Here is a 27,315-nt window from a genome sequence, read left to right on the forward strand (position 1 = left end):
TGTTTGACATTGGACACACTCCGAAACTTAATCGCCACACATGATTTCCCCCATTTGTAAGGAGGGTAGCTCAGTGCCATGCACAATAAAAAATACCTATTTTCTTTGCATAGATCATCCGCGATCCCAAATGGGTCCCACATTCTACTCCCCCAGTGCCACTCGTGTCCCCATTCCGTTCAAGGCACTAAGTTGGCTCAACTGGCAGTCCATTCTTCTTACCCAAAATTGTTGCATTCTTCATCACTGAGGACGGCTTGGCAACCTGGGTACATGAACATGCCAGTTTAATTATCAGTGGCTTTGCGAAGTAAATCTTTTTCTCTGTCAGATTCATATCTGAGCTTCCCCTTACTGTTCCATATGGGGGAAAATATGTTGGCAATAAGCTTGAGCTTTATCAGAATGTGGTGTGTCCTCCTTCTTTGGAGGTTTTTTGAAACAGAGGCGGGATGGCCATCTGTTGGACGTGCTTTGATTTTGTTGTTCCTGTATGAACAATGTTTGGTTGGAGTGGCCCTTTTTGCTGTTCCAGCTCTGTGATTCTAAATGAATTGATAGCCTCTGCCTCTGCCCCGTTCCTTTGAACTGATACTTGGTGCCGAAATGTCAAATGTCAGGGCATTCTGGCCTCTAATTCAGGAGGCATCAAACAGCCCACCCACACCCGAAGCACTGTTAGTAGCCACACGTAGGAAAAAAGTTCAACATTGTACTTCTATTAACTAATGGACATTGCACAATTAAAACAAAAAGTGATCTGGTCGAGAAGTGTTGTAATGTTTTTAAAAATGAAACAATAGTAAAGATGGAACCGATGCCCTGTTTCATGTCTCCACCAGTATTGGCAAAAACAGATACTAAAAAAAATGCCCCGTTGTCCAATGGTTCAAAAAAGAACTGAACCTATTTACCACACCCGATCCTTAACACAATACAATCTCATTTAATTTGAGAAGCTAAAGTGTTTTGAGCCTGTTATTACTTGATGTAACCATCAGGGAAAAATGGGAAGCGTGACTAGGAATGTGAAAACATTTTTACATGAAAAGTAATAGCGTCTGCCGTCACAGCTGAAAAGGGGAGGTTAGATAAGTGATGAGAGCAAGGAGACCGCCGCGCCTCCACAACTGCCTCCACCGGCCTGAGAGAAAGGAGACTCTTGCCCTCCATACTGCCATCCGCCACCGGCCGGAGAGGGAGTTCACCAGGCAGGTCCACGTCCAGTAATGACTACCTGAAGAAGTAAGAGCCCTCCTCCCTCCAAATCCATCTGCCTTAGGTCCGGCCCTCAGAGGAGGGAGAGAGAACCACGGACATCATCCCCTTTCCCTCCACCATTCCCTTTTCTTCCTTTTGTGTGTTCTGTTAGTGGTAAGCCTGATGGCAGGAACTGGCTGATTAAGAATAATAATTGTAAGCCACCCTGAGAGCCATTAGGGCTGAAGGGCGGGATATAAATACCTAATAAATAAATAAGTGATTTTTTAGTCCGGGTCCCTTCCGGAATAAGCCCCCAAAGTCTCAGCCATCTTGGCCAGTGCACGGGGATTCTGGAAGGCCAAAATTCAAAATACATGAAACCACAGTTTGGTCATAGATGACCCATGGGCGGCGCATAAAAAGGTGTCTTCTGGTGAAATAAGGGTCTCTTTGCCTTATATCCTTCTTTAGGATCTTCACTTGTAGTCGTTTGTAATAAAGCATCTGGCAGACTTGCAGGACTTTGGATAACTGGGTTTTAGACTGCAATCTGATAGGCCTAGAAACAACACAGAGCCCCAATAACGGTTGGGTATAGGTGCTAGCTTAAGCAAGCAAGCAATTATGAGCACATAGTACTTTTGGCAGCTGTCTTGTTAATTTATGGTTTCTTGAAGAAATCAGGCAGGGGCACGATCAATTGAGCTCTGTTAGCTGTGCTTCAAATTTGTTTTGTGTTGCTTTCTCTATGAGTGCCAGGTTCCTGCTTGGATTTATGTTATTCAGAAGTCCGTCTTTTGAATCGTACTCCTTGGTTCCACCTTTCTTCTCATACACAATACACTTTGGAGTGTATTCACAAACACAAACAATACAGCAATCATTCACTAAGGTTAGCATTACCAGTGCGGTAACTCATGTGTTTCGCCCCCAAACTGCCAAACTTCTCACAAACTTAATTTTAATAGTTATTGCCTAAGCCCAAGAACACTGAGAAGAAGACTGTACTCTCTCAGGATACACAGACATGATCCTTTTAGGCGTGAGTCGGCCTCCCAAAGGTGGACTAGTCGGTAAATGGGCTGGATGAGGGAAAACCGACTCAATCTGATCCCGAGAAAACAGGTACAGTGATAGGTTGCTCCTGGTCCAGAATGGCGGTGGTTTCCACCTGTCCTGAACGGGGGTCACGGCTCCCTGTGAAGGACGCTGGGCGCAGTCTGGGGGTGCTCTTTCTTGACTCGGCGCTTCACCTGACTGCTCAGTGAATGCGAACGCCCAAGACACCTGTTATCACTTCTGCGATTAGCCAGCTCGCCCATAACTGGCCCAGAGGGACCTAGAAACTGTGTGTACACGCTCTGGTAACTTCGAGCTTGGATTCTGCATGTACTCTACATGGGGCAACCCTTATTACCAAACCGGAAAGCGGCAAATGGTGCAGAACTGGCAGAGCCAGGCTGGTCACTGGGGCTTCCAGGACCAGCCATATAACACCCGTTTGAAAGATCTCCATTGGCTGCACATTCGCTTCCGACTCAATATAAGGTGTTGTATTACATTAAAGCCTAAATGGCTTGGGCCCCCCAGGATACCTAAAGACCGCCTCGCCCGTACAATTCCGCCTCGCACCCTCAGACGTCTGGGAGACAGCTACGGAAGGTGCCCTGGGGCGAGGTTAGTCTCCACTTCTCGAGAAAACGTTTTCCACAGCGCCCCAGCCCCTTTGGAATGCGCTGCACACAGAACCCGCGCGTCTCCGTACCCTGGCCCAATTTAGGAAAGGACCTTAAAACCTTCCTATTCAACAGGCATTCCCCGAAGAAAGATCCTGTTGGGCTCCCTCCTACTTTCATGGCCAAGAGGTTGGGCTAGGGGGCTTTTTTACTTGTTGTTCTTTTAATGTGTATTTTTTATTTGTGTCTAATCTTGATTGGATTTTTACCCTGTTTAAGCCCGCCCTATCGCAGAAGGGCGGCATATAAATAACAATTTTATTTATTTATTTATATAAAGAATACCCCCCCACTGTACCACCTTCCTTCCAGAGTTGACTGTAAGCAGATCAGCCCTTCCACCCAAGCCTTTGCTCTCACCACAATGGTAACAGATTCTTATAGTATGATTAATGGTTTGCCCCTCAGCCAGCCAAGTCCCAATAGGGTGCTCAATCCCCAATGGCACCTCTGCCAGCTCCCACTCTGAAGGCAACATAGCAACGAGAGCCCCCATTGCAATATTTAAATTGCTTAAAAACCAAGTACTAAGGAGAATTTCAATACCTAGAAAGAAGCCTCTCCTCAGATGGAGGAACAAAAGAAAGCGTCAAATATCGACGGTTCCCTGAATTTCTTCATAATTTTCTTGCTTGTTGGGTGGGATCACAGGGTTTTGCAACTATTTGAAGTTTGACAGAGGAGGCATGATGTTTTAAAATTTAATTTAAACTGCTGTCATCTGCGCTATCTCTTCTAGAAACTGAAAATCCCGGTCTTATTTTTCCTCATGCAGAATTATGCAAAAAAGACAAAAATCCATCAGAGAAATTGATAATAATAATAATATGTTGTATTTATAACCCGCTATTCCAAAATAGATCATAGCGGTGGGACCGAAAAATTATATAACAGTACAAAGAAAAACTACAATTAAGAGACACTGTATCTTTCAGGCTAGCCCCTGAGACGTTGGGCCAGCCTGCTCTCCCCTCAACGGCGGCTGAAGATGACAGTTATGGAGGAGGGCACTCTGTGTTCAGGCCAGCCCATGATGACTCGGGGCCCGGCCTGCTCGCTCCCTATTCCCTCAACGGCGAAATATGACATTTATGGGGAGGGCACTCTGTCGCTTCAGCCAGCCCCACTGAAATGACCTGGGCCGGCCGTGCTCTCTCCCTCAACGTCCGGAAAGATGACAGTTAATGGAGGGAGGGCACTCCTTCTTCAAAGCCAGCCCCTGATGACGCTGGGCCCGGCCTGCTCTCTCCCTCAATGCCAAAGATGACAGTTATGGAGGGAGGGCACCTCTGTATTCAGGCCAGCCCCTGATGAACGCTGGGCCTGCCTCTCTCTCCCCGCCAACGCCGAAGATGACATGATGGAGGGGGGCACTCGTTTCAGGCCAGAACTGATGACAGCTTGGCCGGCCTGCCTCTCCGCCCTCAAACGGCCGAAAGATGACAGTTATGAGGGCGGGCAACAGGCCCTTCAATCATAGCGGTGTACAAGAAAATTATATAACAGTAACAAAGAAAAATCACAATTAAGATACACTGTATCTTCAGGCGAGCACCTGATGACTTGGCCAGCTGCTCGATCCCTCAACGCCGAAATTCTCAATACTATCCGGAAGGATTTAAAAGTTAAAAGCAACAAAAATACTAAATATTAGAGCTTTCCAGTCTGTCATTTGAAGAAAAGAAAAACATCAGGACTCCTATTTCCTCAAGATGTAGTTAAAAAATTCCATCCACACAATGTTATAAGTTGGTTTTGTAAGTAAGTCCATCTTCGTTGAAGTATGAATAGCCGTAACTGTGACCTAAAAATGGTTCAAGCACACTACTCACCAGAGTAGGTAAGAGTTAATGAAATAGGTTGCCAGCGGTGCTATTGAAGGTACAATGCATCCCATAGGGTTTCAGCCAGCTCTGTAAGGAACGGACCTTATCCACAAAGGAAACAGGTGAATGAAAGTATCAGCTTTGGGTGTAAACAAATTGGGCAAGGGACATTTGAGTAGATGAGATAAGCAGCCAGGCGGCCTTAGTACATTAACACTCTCAAACAGTAATCCGTCAGCAGTGGGAGTTACTAGATTTTTTAAAATTCAGTGCTAAAGCTGTGCCTGTTTAATCTATTTTTAGAGATCATATCTGACTGCAAAATACTCACGCAGAACTTTGGCCTCAAAAGGCTCGAGGATGAAAGGATTTGCAGCCCAGAACATCTGGAAGCTTAGTTACCCAGTTGCTCTAGCTTTCTTCCTCTCAATGAAGTGGGAAGGATGGGACAATAACAGATGCAATTATTTTTTTGCAAATGACAAGCACAATGGAACTCCAAATTCAGTCCCCCATCACATATAGTAAAAAAAAAAAAAAAAAAAAAAAAAAAAAGAAAAAAAATAAATAACACAAAAATTAAATATAACAGTTTAACTTCTGTTTGAATATACTTTTTTTACCTTCATGTTCTTGATATGCAAAGTTTCAATTTAAAAAACCGTTTTTAAAATAGCAATGTAAAAAGTAATGTTCCCTTGAAAACTAGCAAAAGAAAACTGCCTTGGGAGAACTACTAAGAAAAGGCAGGGTGGGGATAAATGCAGGACACAAAGTTGCTTGATCTTTCGCAGAAATATGTGCTGAATCAAAGTTATCCGCTGAACACTCAGAAATAACATCTATAGTGGAGATTGATTAGTGGGTCAGAGACTATGTAAAATCCATACATAGTGTACAGAAAATGGCCTATTTTAAATCTCTGCTTCAAGTAATGCTGTGATTATATGAGAAACAAGAGCAAACATGAGACTGATGTCCGGATGATGAATACATTTTTTGTTTCAAACACACCATTTATGATATAACCAATGATTGATGGCAGAGCAATAACGTCACTGCAAAGATTCTCTAGTGAAGTAATATATTCTTCTTTTGTGTGTATATTGTAAACACACTGGCAGATCCATAACATATATGGTTCTTTCAAGAGCATGTAATTCTTTATAACAACACTGCAAAAAAAAACACCATGTCGGTCATCCCAGGTTTACATGGGCCAAAAGGCTGGATGAATATTTTGTTCTCCTAACTAGGAATGTTTGCAATAATCTCTAAAGGACCAACTTTGGCTAGTTAAGACTCCTGCTGGGCCCATTTGGAAGCCGATGTGAGATAATTTCTCCATATGCTGGGTGGATTGAATGGCAATTTTCACACAATGAGCCCATTCAAGCATAGACATTCGTGGGAGAAGATTGTGCCACTTAGACAAACTGGTTTTAAATATGTACCATTTGTACACCAGAAAGTTTTTTTTAAATTGATCAGTCAAGTTCTGATGACCCTCCTTGATGGGCCACTAAAAATGTCCAAGCATAATTGGTTTTGCTTCAGGAAACCCCGATGTCACCCTCTAAAAAGGATATGGTATGCTTCCTTTGACATACAGTCCTACCTTGTTTGGGAATGAGTCCCCAGATTCATTTGTCCCTATTCACTTGCTCTTCTTCTCTTTCACTGTTTGAGCATAAAAATTAATCATTTTACATAGGTACACCACATGAACAAAGTATTTAGATGGTGAGTAGATTTTAACCACGCTGTTATAAATGTATATGTGTGTGTTTGTACTGTTTTGCCTGTTTTTAAATGTTCGTAAATTATTTTTTCTTGGGCCCCCCCAAAAACTATGTTGAATTCCCTGAACCGTAGAACCAACATTGACTTTCTATTAAAATGTACAACAGGAACAGAGTAGCCCCACACTTGCTCCCCCGCATTGTTTGCCTAAAGCAGACAATTCACATGTAAGAGTGAAATGTTTTTATACTCACTGCAATATCACACAAAAAGGGCTGGCCAAGAAGGACAGAGACAAATCTACCTCAGTACGTAGGGCAAAAAAGAAATCAAAAATACATACTACTTCTTGTTCTGCGTATTAAAATGCATCAAAGAGACTTGGGTAGAATGTTAGAATTGCAAAGCAAAAAAACCATTACACAGGCTCAGTGAATATCTGTTTTTGCAGTCTCGAAACAGATAGGAGTGAAATTAAGGAACAGATTCTCGGCTGTATAACGCCATATGCATATGCAAATTGAAAACCTGTAAAGGGTGGTTACTGAGAGCAACAAGTACATCATTTGGCTGAAATTCACAGACAAAGCCTCTAAGAGGAAACACATCTGCTTACTAAGATACTGCTTAGCTTCTCAAGGCAAGGTTGCGTGAATAACTTGTGCAAGTGATTTGACTTGGATGTGCATCTTATATTTCCAATTTAGGCTGTCCGGTCCATCGTCTGGTTTCTTTTCTTCTTTGGGACTTCATTTTTGAGAAAAAGTTATTGAAGAAATAAAGGCTGATTATAATTTTCCCCCCTCAAAAAATTAACAATAAACACTATAAATTTGCAAAATAATTTCACAACAGATAAAATGAAACACTCCAGCATGGTCTGAAGATAAGCAGTAACCAACCAGTACCATATCACTTTAATCAGAATCTCTGTCATGTCAGTGGGATCAAAGGACAACGGGGTGATAGGCTTCAGACTTTGAACAGCGCCTTTAGAAAGACGGACTGAAATTTGGAGCAAATTCACTTTTATCACCAGTATCCACTATGCCAAGTATATTAATAATGAGTTAAACCTAAACAAATGGGATAGATTTTTGGCGGCCTATTGCTCATCAGGCTGAAGGCAGAGAAGGAAAACAGGACTGTGCCATTAGCTCTGCTGAAAAATCCACCACCTTTGTTCATACGACTACTTGTTAATGCCTTTGACACTATATGTAAAAAGGTAGACATTAAATCGAAACAAGTCAATTAACACATCCTTAACCCGGGTGTTTATTAGAAAGGCATTCAACAACTATTTTTCGGACTATGCGAGCACCGCAATTCCGATCTGTGCAGATGAATGCCCACCGACAGATTTTTGCTTCTTAGCTACTACTAAAGATTTCGAGCCATATCAAAAAAGGTTTTTGTTTCTGCTAAGTTTTTTCTTCTGGTATGGAATAGATGCTATGGCTTTCATAGAAGTTTGTAGTTTCCTTGTCCTATAGTTTATAATCTTGCCTGCTTTAGCACTTTCCCTTTAAACATTTCTATAATAAGAATATACGACTCCAGATCTATCAAAAGAACATTGGACTCTGCCATTTCTATCTAGTTTCACATGCGTTTCCAATTGTGGTCACCATATGTTTCAAAAAACACAAGCAGTCATGACTAGCTCCTGTGCTTGCTGCAGCATCTGGTATTCCCAAGTATGATAGCTTCTAGTCCAAGGAGTTATATTATAGTCCATATTAATAATTGTTTCTCAGTATTTTTTATTACCACCATTTTTAAGGCAACTAATTAGTGATCACAACTTACGCATCTGAATCAGCAATTCCATAATTCGAACTTTGGCTGGATGGCATGGCTTTTGTTTTTTCTTTTTAGAGCATATGTTTCTGTGTTGCGGCTATCAGTAAGTAGCGATCGATAAACTTCTTTATTTCTTCAACATTGTTCTCCCCCCACTCCTAGATCCTAGGGAGCTAACAAAATTTATTTCTTCCGTTTAACAAGAAAAAAAACAATTACAAATAGACTATAGATCAGGATTTATATTAAAATGGAAATTAAACTTTTTAAAATTATCACATAACCAGCGGAATTTAAAAGAACTCAAACAATTTAAAAGCATGGCCAAAAAAAAGTAAAGGTGGAAAAGTGCAGCATGTACAGGAAAGGCCAATTAAGCATCCCTTCTCAGCAGTTAGTCAGTGCCCAAATTTGGCCTGAAAGAGAAAAGTCATTTGACTGCCAGCAAAAGGACAAGAAGATGGGGCTGCCTATTGCTTCCCCCCGAAAAGTTCTGTAGCAGGGCACTAACAGAAGGAGATAGAGCGGCCGCTGGGGGGTTGGGCAGGTTACGTTCGCGTGGGCACTGGGTTGATGATTGCACAGATGCAGGACTGGAAGATCCAAGGGACACAGTTAGTTACCTTTAGGGGAGAGAAAATCTGTTAGTTTTGTTTTTTGTTGCAGCTCAGGATCCTCATAAAGCAATTTTGCCCCATCTCATGTGTCTCTGTATGAGCTTTTTTGAGTTGCATTCGTTTCTGAAGAAATCATGTTTTTTGTATGGTGTTGCAACCAATGTGCCAACATTTTAATAAATAAGCAAATAAATTAGGTGAAAGCATGTTGGTACAACATTGTTCAAGTGGGCACTTATTTTTTAAGTAATTAAAATAGTTTTACACATCTTTGCCACGTTTGGGTGATTTTTTTAAAGGGTCTCTAAAATGGATCAGAAGGTGCAGAAGTACAAGCAATGTTCTACTTCATCGCGAGTGTTTGTCTCGGTTATGTGAGAAATAGACACAATGTGTGAGGGAAGGCAAAAGATCTAATGAATCCCACTGAGGAGAAAAGCAGGTTAAATAATCGTGGAAAATAAAGACTTGAAAATAATAAATTAATTTTCTTCTCGCATCATGGTCATGGAGTTTAAGAACACAGATTGATACGGTTGTCATTTGCAATCCATGCTAGTGAGTTCCTGGTTTGTATTGGTTCTGTGAAGGGAGTCTGGCACACGGACATTCATTACCCTCGATAGCCAAATTGCTTTCAGTGTCGATCGAAGCCTTTGTCAGTAAGGACAGGGAAAGGTCCCCTTCCTGTCAACGAAAAATAAAAGTCTCTAATAGATTTTTTTTTTCCTTTTTAATCTTGTAGCATATTGCTGAAAACACAGAACGGGAGCATGCAATACTGCAGCAGTATATCTGTACAACAAGGTAAAGAAGAATTGACTGGACAACGACTAATTTGTCCTAAGACAAGTTCAGCTTCTTAGAACTGATATCTTTTCTTTTTCAGGTGACAGATGTCAAAATATCCCATTCACCTGATGTGAAGAGAGATCCAGAGAAAGTGTGATGTGCATAAATCATTTTGTCAAATCATGTGTGTCAAAATACCAAGCTGTTGTGGATTTTTTAAACCCTGGCAGTGGAATAAAGTTCCATTATGCATCTATTCTTGTCGCACAGAGTTCTTGTACACATGGAGTGGGGGAGAAAATAATTCCAGATGTAATGTTTGCTTGTGGAAAATGTTGTACATTACAGCAGCCATGCTATTGCCCAGTAACAGTACTGGGCACAATCCCCGAAGTTGGACAAGCTCGTAAATTGTGTGTGACTCCTGCAGATGCCAGAAATAACATGATCAGGGAAGCACAGGGACATTGTTTTCAAAAGACCTTGAACAAAAAAGTCACTCGCTCGCATTAAAGCTCTACTATCGCGACAAGAGCTGCATTAATCTTCGACCATGGAACAGAGAAGGCAAATGGAGGCTCTCAAGTACAACACATTGTTCTTTTTTGCTGCCCCCTTAAAGACAAGTAAATATAAATAAATTTTAAGCAACCCAGGTCCCCAATCATATTCGCTAATTTAAAAAGGGTTTACTCATTAACTATACAGGATGAGCAGAATATTGGTCAGGCTTAGTGGAAGTCACATTAAGCAATAAAATTCAGGCGTTTAATGCCTTTGGTTATAGTAACCAGAGGGGAAAAAAGGACTTATTTTAAAGACTCTGTGTATATAGCACAGAACACACAAATTGTGTTACAGGTCTTTTGGGATAACAAGATCACACTACAAAAAACATACAGGGCCACACAAAGATTAAACTTGCGCAGTCACAGTGGGGACAAGAATCCTTGTCCACCATACATCTTTCTAATGAAATACTGCACAGAGATGCAGACAGACCATGAGATGATAGCTAATAACGAAACAGGATAATTAGTATCACTTTCTGTGCTTTAACGCTTTGTAAGGAGATATGATTATGGATTGGTCATTTGCTTTTCCTCTTGTTAAATTGGCAATCTAAGTATTGATATTAGAAATGTGATACTCTGGATTTGCCATTTATAACAGTGTTGTATTCCTTATTACCTATTGCCTATTATTATGCAGTTGGCTGCTTATTCTCTTTCTATTTCATTTAGGCTTGGCAGTTAATGATGAGAGGTCTGATATCAAATGAACTTATATAGCTAAGACATTATTGCAGTACAAAGTTCAGTCACCTCAGTTGGTCAATACAAACATATACCATGTGTGTGATGATGTGTGTGGCCTGCCTTCACAATCACCGTCAAATCTGTGCAACATCTCCAGTACTAATGTTTTCCAAAGGCTTTTTAGATAAGGGAATATTCAGAGGGGGTTTTGGGCATAATCCGTCCTATACACCCGGGTTATTTGTTGGTGATCTCAAGACAACCAGAGTTGACACATAAGCAGATGGTATATGGTAACCTTGTAGGGTATTGAAGTCCTTTCGATACCTCTTACAAAGGATTAAAACAAGTTATGAAATATCAGGCCACCAGGTAATATAGTAATAAAAAATAGGTTCATGGTTTGAATCACATTTGCGAGAAAGTGGGATATAAAATCCGTACATACATACATATACCCAACATGGCATAATGGTTAAGTGTTGGACTATGACTGCGCCAGGCCAGGTATGAATCTACTTTTAGCCCAGTGGAGAACCCTCTGTCAGACTTTGGCAATTCATACTGGTCTCTAGAAGAAATCATGCAAACGCCTCTAAATAAATCTGGCCAGAAAATGTAATGATTGGGTGTGCCTAAAGCCATCTAATTGGGGGGGAAAAGACTTTGACAGTACACACAGCAACAAATGTGGGCTGTAAATGTCTCAAATACATTTCTTCACCAGTTGTAGCAAAAAGTGATGTGCCCCTTTTCTGTAAACAGTGTTCCATGAACTTAAAACTACATAACACTCATTGGCTATTCTTCTGTGGGGTCTGGCTGAAACTTGGAATACACCTCACCCACTTTGGTCCCTGTTCCCACTGATCACCACCTATGGAAGCAAAGAACGATACTGTACGCTGTTGGGGACACATGGTCAAGGATCTGTCAAGTCTCCTCTACTCCCGTGACCCATTTGCCATTGAAAAAAACCAGTATTCCCCTTCCCTGCCGTACCACATCTCTCATTATCAGTAGGTGAAGAGGGGACTGAAAGCCACCTGTCCTGAACGAGGTCACGCTCCCTGTAAGGACTCCGTGCGCAGTCCTGGGCGTTTCTTCTGGACGCGTCGCGTCACCTGGACTGCTCAGGTGAATGGCGACGGTCAAGATCAACCTGTCATCAGCTACGGAGTGATTGCCAGCTGTCCCCATACCTGGCCCAGAGTGACCTAGAAAACTGTTGTACATGCTCTGCAATGTACTCTACATGGGGCAACCCTTAACCAAACTCGGAAGCTGCAAATGGTGCAGAACAGGCAGCCAGCTGGTCCACTGTGCCCGGACCAGCCATATAACACCGGTTTTAAAAAGATCTCCATTGGCTGTGCCCTTCACTTCCGAGCCCAATATAAGGTGGTGGTAAGTAACCTATAAACCCGAAAATGGCTTGGGCCCAGAATACCTAAAAGGACCGCCTCTCCCCGTACATTCCACAGCATCGCCCACTCAGACGTCTGGGCAGCAGCTACTGAAGGTGCCTGGGGCCAGTTAATCCTCGTCCCCTCGGAGAATTCTCCATAGCGCCCCAGCCCTTGGGACGCGCTGGCCCACTGAAGCTCTGCGCGTCACTACCCTGGCCCAATTAGGAAGATCGCAAAACCTGCCTATTCCAACAGCATGTCCCGAATAAATAGCCTGTGGGCCCCCTCCCTCTTTCGTGGGGCCAGAGGCGGGGCTTATGGGGCTTTTTTACTGTTTCTTTTTTAAAAACGGTGTTTAATTGTGTATATTATTATTAGGATGGTTTAAACTGTTGTGAGCCGCCCTGAATCGTAGGAAGGGCGGCATATAAATAAAATATTTTATTGTATATTATTATTAGTATGTGAGTATTATTATTATTGTCTATAACTGAGATGCTTGGGGGAAAGAGTATGTGTATATCTTTGCACAAGTCTGTATATGTTTGTGTGTGTGTGTGTGTGTGTTGTTGTGTGTGTGTGTTGTGTTGTGTGTAGACTTATATGAAATCTACTGTTCCTGACACTTCTAATACCTTGGGCCACAATTATTTTCCATCTTACTCTTAGTAAATCACTGTAGGGAAACTTTCTTGCAATTCATATAGAATCTTTTGATGATTCTCATCACAGGTTTTTGCTGCATTTGCCTCTGACTTCAGTTTGAAAATTAAATTTAATACAGTCTCTGTAATACTACACTTTCACCTCCAATTGCCAAGATAAGGTGCATTATTAGCAACAGTATTATTATACTGGGGATTGTATTCTTTTATGTCTGTATCCATCATGAGCTTACAATATAATGCAGGCAGGAAGGGCAGGTGGGGGAGCAAACATGGATGGTTTCATTCTGTTGTTTTCTTTTCACCTTTTGTTCCCTGGATATAAGTTGTTGAAAAAATGATTTGTACAGAGTAACAATGTTTTTAAAAGCACTTGAGCAAGATCTGAATCGGGTTCTACTTCTCAAGAATATGGATCTATTCCTCTGCTTATTTATATCATCAACTTTAAAGCCTTAGGCTACTTTTTCCATATTTGTTCTCCATTCTTGGCCCTTCATTGTAAGCTTCTATTTCCCCTTTCCTGTCATTTCAATCATCTCTCTCTTGTTAAGCCGGCAATGGATCTAAGCCAGACACGATTCTATCTCCTGTTAGTTTTTTTCCTTGACGGAAAAATAAATCAGTCCATTCACAGAAACTCAATATATATATGCCTCACATATTTTATGCGATCTGTTTCCTCCGTTTTCTGTGGAATTTCCATTTTGCAGTGCCACATTTTCGCTTTCCATTGCTTTGTTTTCTACTTGATAACATTTCTTTCCCATAATTTACAGTATGCCATCCAGAATTAAGTGAAAAGAACAGTGGCGAATGAGAGTTTTTACTCTGTCTGTAATGAATGCTGATGCTGAGTTTATACAGATAAAATTCAACCAGACAATTTTAAAATTGCACGGAGTGATGTCTGGAGTACTTTCTGACCACAGGATTCCAATATTGTGGGGCATAAAAAGTCCCAGACATAGGGTGTTTTTGGGGGCAGATTAAGGTTAGCCTCAATACCAACATTTGAACACAAGAAAACCATGTATATGAAATGGTCAGTTTTTCACTATTGGTCAGCTCTGTTCTCTCTCCTTTAAAAAAAAACCAAGAAAATGAAATTTTCAAGATAGGAAATGAACATACGGAGGATATTGATTCTTTCTTTCTTATTTATTTTATTTTGTAGATAGTATTTAACCCCGTTCTTGAGCAAAGGGCTATCAGAGTGGCCCAATGGAGTTGGCCTGCCCATCTCCCTCTGGATATGGTTGGATGGGGGGAGGGCATTCTTCTTTTTCGCAGGCCCAAGGGAGTTGGCTGCCATCTCTCTCGTCTGGATGATGGTGGATGGAGGAGGGGCCTCCTTGTTTTCCAGGCAAGGTCCAATGGAGTTGGCTGCCTATCTCTCCCTCTGGATGATGTGGATTCATTATTTTCCCTCAAGGAAGGGCCTTCTTGTGCCAGCATACTAAATTATTGTGTAAATACTGTTCGTTATTTACCATGTCATAAGCTAAATTTGTGACCTCATGAATTTTTTGTTCCATTTAGAATTGTGGCACCAGTGCCATGAACAAATGCCCCAAATCACCTTGAAGCCAGTAGCCCTTCAGTTCTTTCCTATCTGAAATCATTTTTCTTGTTTTTTAAAAGACAAAGCTACATAGTGAAACAATGATTATATTAATGGTTCTGGTCAATTTTGTATGAGGCATATGAATGCACAAACACCCTGCCAGCAAGCGTGCAGGAGTGAGTAGGACATCACTAGATTGTGGATGCATTATCCTAAACCACTTCTACTCAGCATACAGACTCATTGGTTATCAGCCACCTGACTTTTAAGACGAAAGTTGATTGGACTGTATCATAGGACAAACTGCTCGCTCCCATCAGGATATCTGCCATCGATCACTTGTCTCATGTCTTGCAAGAAAAATCCAACTTGTTTCCTATCTGCCCACTATACAACATCCAACTTGACATTATTCCCCCTCACTGTGTGCTGTTACTCCATAGTAGAGTGGAAAAACAAAAGTTGCAATACTGCATCGCCTAACTAAGAAGACTTTTTGTTAGTAGATCTTTCTGTTTAGAACTGCTAGGATTCCCTGTGGTCATTTGTTGGAATATATTGAACCAGTGTTGCCACTGCAAATAACATAGCATTATAGAAATCATGGAGATGAAGAAACCAAAGGGTGATCTAGTCCAAAACCCTTGCCATGCCGGCATATATAGCTAAACATTCATGAGAGTTGGGCAGCCAATCTGTTAAGGACCTCCAATGAAGGAGAGTCCCCACTCTCTGAGCAATTCCTTCACTTCCACAATTCTTACCATCAGGCAGTTTTCCTATGTTTACTGGATTGTTTTCTCATATAGCTTGGTTTCTGGTCTTTACACCTAATGCCCAGGTAAATATTTTCCTTCAAAGATACTAGGCACTTAGGGGAAAAAATGAAATGCACAGAGATAGGATGTGGGACCCTGGCTTAAGGAGACAACATGTGAAAGGGATCTAGAGTCAATAGACCACAATTGAACATAATCAACAGTGTGATGCGGCAGCTAACAGGCCAATGCGATTTTAGGCTGCAATAGAAGTTATAGTGTTCTAGATCAAGGAAGTAATAGCCATATATTCTGCTCTGGTTCAGGCCCCACCTGGATATTTGTGTCCCGTTTCTGGGTGCCACAATTCAAAAAGGGACATTGAGAAACGGAGGGTCCAAAGGAGGCACGAAATGGTGAAGGGTCTGGAACCTGCCTATGAGAAACGCCTTAGGGAGCTGGGGATTGTTTAGCCTGGGAAAAGAAGGTTAAGAGGTGATATGATAGCCTGTTTAAATATTTGAAGGGATGTCATATTGAGGAGGGAGCAAGCTTGTTTCTGCTGCTCCAGAGACTAGGACCCGGAGCAATGGATGCAAGCTGCAGGAAAAGAGATCCACCTCAACATTAGGAGGAACTTCCTGACGTAAGGGCTGTTCAACAGGGAACACACTTCCTTGGAGTGTAGTGGAGTCTCCGTCTCCCTCCTTGGAGGTCTTCAAACAGAGGCTGGATGGCCATCTGTCGAGGATGCTTTGATCTGGATTTCCTGCATGGCAGGGGGTTGAACTGGATGGCCCTTGCGGTCTCTTCCAGGTCTATGATTCTATGATTCTATATGTTGTCTTAGTCTTACGCCACCTCCAAACTTTTATGCCATGTTTTCCTGGTTTACTTATTTATTTATTATTTGATTTTTGGTATTTATACCCCTTCATAAAGGCTATCAGAGTGGCTTACAATTATTATGTTTAATTAGATGGTTCCCTGCCCTCAGGCTTACAATCTAAAAGACACGACACAAAAAGAGAAGGGAATGGAGGTGGGAAAGGGGTTGAGGTCCAGTGGTTATTCTCTCCCTCTGAGACCTGGACCAAGACAGATGGACTGAAGGGAGGGCTCTTCTTCTTCAGGCTAGACCTGGTGGAGCTGGGCCTGCCTGTTCAATCCCTCACAGGCCGAAGGATGACAGTTATCATGGAGGGAGGGCTCTCTTTCTTCAGGCTAGCCCTGGTGGAGCTGGGCCTGCCTGTTCACTCCCTCACAGGCTGAAGGATGACAGTTATCATGGAGGTCTCTATCTCAGGCCAGCCCTATTTGAGCGGGCCTGCCTGTTCCACAATCCCTCAGAGCCGAAGGATGACAGTTATCATGGAGGGAGGGCTCTCCTTACTTAAGGCTAGCCCTGATGGAGCTGGCTGCCCCTGTTCACTTCCTTGACAGGCTGAAGATGACAGTTATCATGGAGAGAGGGCTCTCTATCTTCAGGCATAGCCCTGGATGTGAGCTTGGGCCTGCCTGTTCACCATCCCTCAAGCACAGGCCGAAGGATGACAGTTATATGGAGGGAGGGCCTGCTATCTTCAACTAGCCCTGATGGAGCGGAGCCTGCGTGTTCACCGCCCTCACAGGCCGAAAATAGAAAGGATAGAGCATAGGGAGAGAGGGCTCTCTATCTTCGAGGCGATCCCGTGATGGTAGCGGGGCTGCCTGTTCACTCCCTCACAGACATATAGTGACTGAATTGACTGTAAACCCTTCAGTAGTTATTTCTATCTCTAGCATGTATACACTAGTATCACTCTTGAAGCTGTTCAACAAACAAAGTCTGCATGTCCTAAAAGGTAGAGGGTTAAGTAGCACAAACATTATCCATTTTGTCTGTGATTTTACCTAAGCATCCCTACCCCTTTCTTGTTTACTCACAAAACTTTTTCACCGTTGCTCTGAAATGGCAGTGTTCTGGAACTGCATGCCATAGCTCTCCAATGTTTCCCTTTTCTTTCCTATCTATGTTTCCCTTTTCTCTCCTGTCTACGAGGCACTCCTGAAAAAGTGGCTCTCCTCATAACTGTAGCTATGGGATGGTGAACAAGGCATTGCCCTCCCACAATACAAATTCTTCCCATTCATGAAATTCTCCTTCTCTCCTCAAGTGTGTTGCACTGCAGCAACTCAGAATTTTTGCTGACCACCTGGGAAAATAACAAGACCAGACACAGTGAACTGGATTATAAAATGGGAAACTTTATTTAATTTAACCCTATTTAACATATTTCTTGAAGCTCTGCAAAAACTGGACAGAGTAACCAAGTGTGGGAACAGCTGAGGTAGATGGTCAGCTCCCAGATCGCATCCCCAGCCTCCCTTGGGCAAAACAGCTGAGCTCGGAGGGCAATCTAGAACTGGGCTGTTTCCTGGCCAGCCTGCATCCGGAAGGTCAACTGAAGATTCCCTGACTTAACTCACAAGTGAGGGTTGAAATCTTAGGCCAGCCCCAAGGTGAGCCTCTTTCCCCTCCTATTCTAGTCATAAGGCCCAAAATTCAGGTTCAGAGACTTCACCTTCACCCTTTAAAGGGATACCAAGGTATTCGCCTGAACTTCTATCTCCCCCCACACACCTATGCCATGAAACCTACAGTGCGCCTGTGCCATACTCGGGTGCACTATACGCGGCTTTCAGCATACACTGAAAGTTGTGAGGTAGTCTGCGGGAGCACGTGGGGCACAAGTGGCAGTACGTCCCATTAAGCTTAATGAAGCACACACCTGTGGCGCATGTGCACCACCACACCACGGTGCCACCGCGCCGCCACATCACCACGCCATGCACGAGCCCCATTACTTTCAATGGGGCTCAAGCATATGTGGGCTTTTTTACATGGGGGGGGGGGCTCCAGAATGGATTCCCCACGTATAAAAAGGGCACACTGTATTTATAACCACACCAAAGCCAATTGTCACAGTACCCAAACAAACAGTGTAGGGTAGGCAAACAAATGTTGAAAAGACAATTTAACTAAACCCATGATTCTTCTCATCCCCACACCAGAGGCTACATAAATAAAGAAATAAATAATGAACACCTCACTTTTGTTGATGGAGTTTTGCTTTTGCCTTTTCTCTCCATTCTCTTCTGAGAATAAACTTTGTGTCTTGGGGAAAAAACAAAACAAAGCAGGCTGTGTTAATTAATTGAAAATGGGGCTGCTTTAGTTGTCCCCAAAGCAGGTAGTTTATAGATCTGCAGAAAGGTCAAAACTAAAGTCCCATTAACAGCTGGTAGATGGAGGTGACCTTTTTCCCTTTGCCTTGTGTGGGAATTCTTTAATAGGAAAACCCCATTCATTGGATATAGGGGGAGGAGAACTTAGTAGTGATGACTTTTGTTGCTTTCATTTTTTTTTCCTTTTTTGCCAAGTGGCAGCTCTTCTAGACCCATTTCAAACCAGCTTCAGAGAAGGATAGAGACTGCTATGATTGCCTTAGTGGATGATCTTTGCCAGAGCATTAACAGAGGGAGTGCATCCCTGCTGGTGCTTTTGGGCCTCAACAGCATTCACTACCATTGACGACTGTATCCCTCTGGAATGCCTGAGGGGGCTAAGAATTGGAGGTATTATGCTTCAGTGGTTCCAGTCCTATCTCTTGAGCAGTTTCCAAATGGAGCTGCTTGGAGAAACGTGCTCTTCAAAACAGGAGCTGTTATATGACATATGACAAGGTGCCATCCTATCCCCAATGCTACTCAACATATCTATGAAACCATTGGGAGAGATCATCTGGAGGCATGGCGTGGGGTGTTATTCATATGCTGATTACACCCAAATGTATTTCTCCATGCCTTCAAAAGCATCCTTAGCTAAAGACAGTTTGGCGCGTTACAGACCGCCCAAAAGTGGGCGGTCTGGCACCGGCTCCATTAGCTATGCCGAGAAGCCCCAGTGGCCAGTCCGTAAGGCTTCCCGGCGCAGCTAAAAAGGAGTGCTGAAATGGCACTCCTTTTTGGCCACTGGAAGTGGCGCCGTGAGGTGCATGGCACGCACTCGCGGCATCACTTCTGCCACGCCACGTCTGGACGCTGTGCATCCAAGACGTAAATATGGCAGCGCCCATGTGGGTGGGCACTGCCAATTAGTATGCACTCCGTGCATCCTAGGGAGAGGGGTGGTTAGGAAGGTGAGAATCTTCCTAACCCTAGCACGCCCCTTCCAAACCCTAGGATGCGCGGAGCGCGTACTAAATGGCGGTGTGTAATCCACCTTTGTTTCCTCTGAATGCAGGCCTGGAGGAGTTAATGTATCAAATGAGTAAAAACAAACTGAACTTGAATCCAGACAAAGGTTTTAACCTGGGTTTGGATGTGTATCAACCAACTCTAGAAAGGGATACATTCCCCCTGAAAGACTATCTGCAGCTTAGGGGTACTTCTGGGTATGCTGGTCTAAATAACCGCTCAGATAAATCTGATGGTCAGGTTGCTTACTATTAGCTTTGGCTGTTATCCATGTTGTGACCCTTTCTAGAGCTGGAGGATCTAAAAATGGTAGTTCACATGCTGGTAACCTCAAGACAGTAATATTGCAATGTGCAGTACATTGGGCTACATTTGTACTAAGTTCAAAAACTTCAGTTAGTTCAAAATACGACAGCAAGATTGGTTACTGGAAGGTCCAGGGGTGATCATATTACACTAAAATTACTCCACTGGCTGCCAGTTAGTTTCCAGGCAAGGTACAAAGTGTTGGTTGTTACCATTAAAGCCCTATGGGAAGAAACTGAAATGGTTAAAGACTTCCTGTACTGTATTGAACATTGATCAGAATGGAGACTGCAGTCAAGAAATAAGAAGGCTTGGAATGGGAAGGACAGCCATGGAAGAATGATATGAAATTCTAAAGTGCATCACTATATAGAAATGTGAGAGCTGAACAGTGAAGAAAGTCAACAGAAAGAAAATAAACTCATTTGATATGTGTTGCTGAAGAAACACACGCTTCCGGGCGCAATACAAGGTGTTGGTAATTACCTATAAAGCCCTAAATGGCTTGGGCCCAGGGTACTTGGAGGACCGCCTCTCCCCATACAATCCGCCCCGCACTCTCAGATCGAGCGGAAAACATCTGTTAAGAGTTCCGAAGTCTAGATATACTTCATCTTCACAGAAGGCATTTTCCATCTCGGCCCCACAGATTTGGAACTCCTTGCCCGACAAGCTCCGCTCTGTCACCTCTTTTGATCTGTTCAGGAAAAATTTGAAGACCTTTCTTTTCTGTCAAGCTTTCCCCCATGTGTCTTAATACTATCCTCTTCTCCCCTCTTGCATATTGTTCGATCCAGCTATTTTGTTATGGTTTTTAATGGTATGGTTTTACGGTTGTAATATAATGGTTTTTTAGAGTATTTTGTACAGTTTTTAATTGGTTATGGGAAGTTTCTTTACACTGTTGGGGATATATGTTGTTATAATTGTATCATTTCTGTTGTAAACCGCTATGATCTATATAGGAATATCGGTATATAAATAAATTTTCATTCATTCATTCATTCATTCATTCATTTTCATTCATTCAAAAGTGCTGAGGATACTGTGACAGCCAAAAAGATAAACAAATGGGTTCTGGAACAGATAAAGTCTGAACTCTCCCAAGAAGCCAGCTTGATGAAACTGAGGGGCTGTACATAGTGTTCCTAAAGGCTGGTGGATGCCACCCCTTTCCTGCCTCCTCACAATGATCTGTGAGTGAGTAAAAGGGAATTTGTAAGTTACAAACTTATTTTCAAAGTGAAATTGGCCCAGAAATTGCCCAAGATATATCCCATTTTTTGAGAAATAAATTGGTTTATTTTTCCAGCTAATCCAACAGAAGCCTGGAAAAAGTTTTCCTCTATCAATGGTAGTTGGCCTCCTCCATTTATACTTTCCTTAGCTTCACCCAATGTTCATTAGTCTCCTACTGGGAAAGGAGTTGCTGAATATTTCAAAGTAATCATGGAAAGTAATCAAACTCTGGCTTAACGTTTTCCTTCCCTCCCCCTGTTTTGAATCAAATATCAAATGAATCTGAACTCAGCATATATTGTAATAATGACTAGGAAGACTGCCTTCAGGGAAACGCAACAACATTGTTTGAACTTCTTGGTACAGAAGGCATATATGTAGCTCCCGATATGGTTTTAAGTTTTGCATTTGTATGTTTTAATTTCTTTTCCTGGATGCAACCTAGAAAGAATAATATTTGAAAGTTTAGTTTTTTAAAATCTCTAGTTTTAACATGCCATCAGCATGCTCAATATTTTGCTTATATCTGAATCTCTACTTTGAACAAAGAAATAATCAAAGTTGTGGAAAACGACCATGTTTTAGATGATGCATTTGACAAGATGGTTTATTTTCTGTATTTATTACTCGGTACCATTAATTTGTGTGAAATTTTCTTCTATAAATGTTGACACAGGTAGGCTTTTTTAAAGTGTTAATCAACTCTTTCCTTTGCTCCTTAATTTATTCTATTAAAAATAGTGTTGGTGAAATACTAAAAGAAATAATTTGCATGTGGGTTATTTAACTTAACACACTTTCTCTCTTGTATTTTAACATTGTTCCGTTTCATTCCCTCGGTAACAGAAACCGCATCAGAATGATACAAATCATCTCTTTCCTTGGCACCTTCTTGGTTCTGATTTTGATAATTTCTTCAGGTTTTGCCTGACAACCCAACAAGAGGCATCATCTCCTTCTGCACTCAATCATAAGCTGTACAGGTAATTTACATAGTACTTGATGTAGTAAGGTAGATGTGATTATACCAGCATGCATTCTTGATGGCACCAATTTATTGCTGTGACACTGGGAAAAAAACACCTGAGGCTTCACATCCTGAAAATATAGGCTTTAATTAATCCAGTCCACAAGGAGGTGTACCTGAGGTGCACAAAACCAGGGGGTTCCAAATTACACTTTGAGTGGTTTAATTCTCATGTGCGGGGAGGAAATTTCATTTTTAAAAATTATTGTTGTTGTTGTTGTTACTGAAGCAATATGTTGATGTTGCTCAGATTCTAGGGCCCGTGGATGTTGCTTTAGCTCTATACAGAGTGTAGCTGAGTTATTTATCATTTAAATAGCTGAAACACAGGAATAGGGCTAACTGCATTGCTATTTAGTATAGAAACAACATTGTTCTCCCAGTGCTCATGGGTTTTGATACTGTAGTTCAGGCCTGTGCAATCAGCCTACATCCAAACTATTGAATGATTTAATAGTAATATACTGCATATGACCTGTTCAAGGCTCCCACATGGATTGTTGTTGCATCCTCAAATATAAATGTCTACTGGAAACACTGCTATCTTTATTTAAACCCACATATTTTATTTCGTCCTGCAGCCTGCAATGGGTTGTCCAGTATCCCCTTTAACTTTCCATTTCTATATGAATATCAGCTGCATTCCCTTCCTAGAATCCACAGTGTACATTTTCCTAAACTAAATAATAGGGAATGGAGAAAATTGTTCAACTCATGTTTTAGTGTAAATTGTCAAAATTCACACTTCCTGAAGTAATGTACACATAATCCTTTGATATTTGTTATTTCTTTGTTCCTTTAATCAAGAAAAGAAAATAATATGAATACATCATTGTGTATATTGGGTAAAGTGCATGCCAAAATATGCATGTTTTTGTGTGTTATTTTATATGAAAATAACATATAAAATACAATCTATAATGGGAAGTTGCTTGCAAAGTGCATATATAAGGTAAAATTGTGTTTTAAAAGTTGCATATTAGGAGAAATGAAAATGTGTATGAATTTTTGTAAAGCCTTTTTTTTAAAAAAAAGGAAACTGATGAGAAAACAAATAAATTTATGACTGGAAAACAGTAACATGTTGAAAGAAACTAAAATTGTCACATTTTGCTTGTGAAGAGGAATGAATATGAAATGCAAAAGGAAACATCAGTATTAGAATGGATCTATCTGTTCTGTCCAATTTCTGCATCAGTCTGGAAATTTTTGAATACACAATTTATGAGCTGCAAAATGTAAAAAAGTGCACTTTCTGAAGAATGGTTGTTTCAATCTGAATTTTATTCTAGGAAGTGCGAATTGACTGATTAAAATGTAACTTCCTCCCCATCCCTAATTCCAGCACACAGTCACATTTATGTTATTGCACATTAGTCATCAGAAGCTAGATAGAATATCATGATTCTAGAATGCTTCTCAGAGCCCATTGGTTCAGAAAGAAGGTTTTGCTGGCCTCTCATTGGAGAGACCAGTTGTTTTAAACAAAACAGCATGCTTTTGTGTGGCCGTTAGACAGGGAGGGGGCAGGGCTAAGCCTATTTAAGGCTCTCCTGCCCTTCGCCTCCCTGTCAGTTTGAAAGAGTTGGCCCACCCTCCCACCTTGACGACTGTAAGATTCATTCTGGTTGCTTCAAGGCCAGGTAGGAATTTTTGCCCTTGTTTTCCCAAGGGTTTTTTTGCCTACCCAACACTGTTGGATGAAGAATTGGACAACTGGCTTAGGGTGTGGCCATAAATAAGCCTCAGGCATAGGTGGGGGAGATAGTCGGTTCAGTGAGAACCTTGGCACCCTCTTAAAGGGTGAAGGTGGGTGTCTGGAACGGAGGTTAACATCTTGAGACTAAACACGAAGGGAAAGAGACTTGCCTTGGGCTGGCTTGAGATTCAAAACCTCATTTAAGTCTTGAGAGTTAAGTGGGGAAGTCTTAGGTTGGCCTTCCAGATGAGGGCCAGCCAGGGGCAACCCAAATTATGGATTGCCCTTGGGGCTCAGGTGTTTCCACCCTTTTTGGAAGCTGGGGAATTGGTCTTGGAGCAGACCATCCGCCAGCTGTTCCTACACAAGGTTCTCCCCCCTGAGCTTGCAGTTCTCAAGAAATAAAGTTAAATAGGTTGAATTTTAATAAAGTTGCCCATTTTATAACCCAGTTCTCTGTGTCTGGTCTCAATTAATGAGTTGGTCAGCAAAGAGTATGAATCTTCACTTACTCTATTCTTCTGGGTGAGAATGAAAAACCTTCATACTCTTCACTAGGACAGAATTTTTGCCCAGTTTTAAATCCACTTCAAGCTTATTTGGAGGAAACTTTGCAAATATTTGTTAGTACAAACAAAACAAAACAAAACACTCCTCTGTTTTCGCATGAAACAACCACTTTTTAAAAAATACAAAGTTTTTATTGTAAAATTCAATTTATTTATTACCATTGCTGCGGCTGATGGGAATTTTTGTTATCTTTTCACTTTCCTACAGAGCCAAAAAAAGTCTCACAGGGTTTGACAACGTTTTTGTGATCCCCCCCCCATCTGATTATGAGATATTAAGGATCCAAGATATAGCATGGACATTGCAGTATATTTTACCTATGTGCTTTCCATACTGGCAGCTACTATATGCCATAATCCAGTTCCTACCATGCAGGTTGAGTCCCACGGCAGTGGCCCAATTTGCAAGCTGTGTGATTGGTGCAGTCCCAGTGCACTTGCAGCTAGAGTGAACCTATCTGCTCTAGCCCTGAATTAATGTTCAGCAACCAGAATTCTTGAATATTTGTATTTGAGCATTCAGTGTTTTTTCTCATAACCTGTACAGAGATCTTCTCTTCTCATGCAGGAATTTATTGATATAGTTGCATGCTCCTGCCTTACCCCAAGTAGTGAGAATTTCCAGGAACAAAGTTTAGTTTCTGTTGAGGGGGAGAAAATCCTAAAAACTGAAATACCTTGTAATATTAGATATATTTACAAGTATTTAAATTGAACATCTGTCAACCTCACTGTTCAAAGCACTTCAGTTTATTTCCTCTTTTTTGCCCATTTAATTTGCTCTTTTCTCCCAGCCCATGGAAGGGAAAAAGTCATATACTCCAAAATGGCTATCAGGTTCCAGACTACTTTCCAGCTGTTTCCTAGCTATTTTGAGCCAGTAACAGGTAATTTACCTAGCAAAGATAAGTTATTTCATAGCCATTATACCAGGAATACAAAAATTTAGCCCATGTCCTGCATATGAACCTCTGCCTAGAGTTACACTGTGGCCTATGGTCCCAATGCCATCCAAGTCCTCGCCACCAGAAAAAAATCTGTCTATAAAAAGCTAATCACCCTCCCAATGCCATAAGACATTTCTCCCTAGCCTTTCTTCCTGGCCTGCTTTACATTTATATTCAGCAATGCTTCTTTGAACAGGCACAAAGATAATTAAGATCAAGGTGGAACTGAACTGTAATGTGATGCTCTAAAACTATTGCAAAACAATGAATGGAAACTCCTGTTGCAGACTTTCAAACATTACACATTGTTTTGTTTTTGTTTTGTTTTTTGCAATAATCCTAAATGACACTATCCTGTTTAATAACAGTGCCACATCCATTATTTGTAGCCACAGTGAAATAAAATCCCCCATTATTGAAAACAATAATGACCACAAAAGCGTAATGCAGATTGTGACAAAAGATAAGTGAGGGGAAATTAATATATTCCTATTAATGTTTTCTCACTTCATCCCTGTGTTCTTTCTAGCTGTGGGCAGAGTCTACATTTTCTTTGTTATAAACATCACTGCTTTGCTATTTATTTCTGAATTGAGGCTAATTGATATTGATTTCTGTGCCTTGCTTATTATCATGGTCAAGGGAAGGAAATCATTCTGAGGGTGGTATATTTGGAGGGTGGTGCTGTGGGCAAAATCAATATGCCCAAGAAAAACTGAAGAAGTGGTTATACCTGGCAGCTTATTGTTCATAAGGGAACCATGCATCTGGGATATACATTGAAAAATCTTATCATCTGAAATTTGCTGAAGAGTTCTAGCTTAGGTTAGAGGAAACATAACCAAAAAAATAATTTTCAGAAGCTGAAAAATCCAATAGCTTGTGCAATATATTTTAGAGCATATCTGAAACATACAGGGGGGAAACTGATCATTTGCTCATCCAAAGCAGATTGAATAGCATAATTCTAACTTCGAAATAAGGATAACTGATTTCTATAAAAATGCCTCTTGGTTAATGTTTTTGAAAAATGCAGTTTATCTGTTTTCAGGATTGAAATTCTGTACTATTATATTAATGTACTATGTACTGGAGAGCCAGCATGATGTCCTGGTTTGAGCACTGGACTATGACTCTGGAGATCAGGGTTCAGTTTTCTGCTCAGCTATGGAAACCCATTGGGGAGCCTTGGGTGAGACACATACTCTCTGCCTCAAACAACTCTGTGACAGATTCACCTTAGGGTTGTCATAAGTCAGAAATGACTTGAAGGCACATAACAACAGCCTTATTCAATGAGGCAACTATAGATTACAGAGAAGATATGGACCCTATAACTACCCTGAAGGAGAAGCTTCCCACTAGAATGGTGGTCTGACATTGTTACAAATTCTGTAAGTAGCTGTTGATCTTAGGGAAGCTGTACCAATTATTTTCTTTCAGTGATGAGGAATGGATGACACCACCTTGCACTGTACCTTATGGGTTGTTATTGTTTGTGCTGTTTTTGTTATTTCAATGAGTAATCACTTACTCATGTCCATAGTGGGGGGGGGGGGAAGGACAGTAGATAGACTGCCAAAACAGAAGGTAAACAAAGATACAAATCTGCATATATTTGTTGCTGTGTGCCTTCAAATCATTTTTGACTTATGGTGAGCTTATCATGTGGTTTTACCTGAAAAGTCTTCAGAGGGGGGTGCCATTGCCCCCCTTTGAGGCTGAGAGAATGTGACTTGCCCAAGGTCACCCAGTGGGTTTGTATGGCCTAGCAGAGTTTCAAATCCTGCTCTCCAGAGTCATAGTCCAATGCTCAAACCACTACACCATGCTGGAACGAATTTGGAATGATCAAAATTCAGATCCCACATCAAGAAGTCCAATTAATTTCACATTAAAAGCATCACA

This window comes from Sceloporus undulatus, chromosome 2, assembly GCF_019175285.1.
Source record: "Sceloporus undulatus isolate JIND9_A2432 ecotype Alabama chromosome 2, SceUnd_v1.1, whole genome shotgun sequence".
NCBI lineage: Eukaryota > Metazoa > Chordata > Lepidosauria > Squamata > Phrynosomatidae > Sceloporus > Sceloporus undulatus.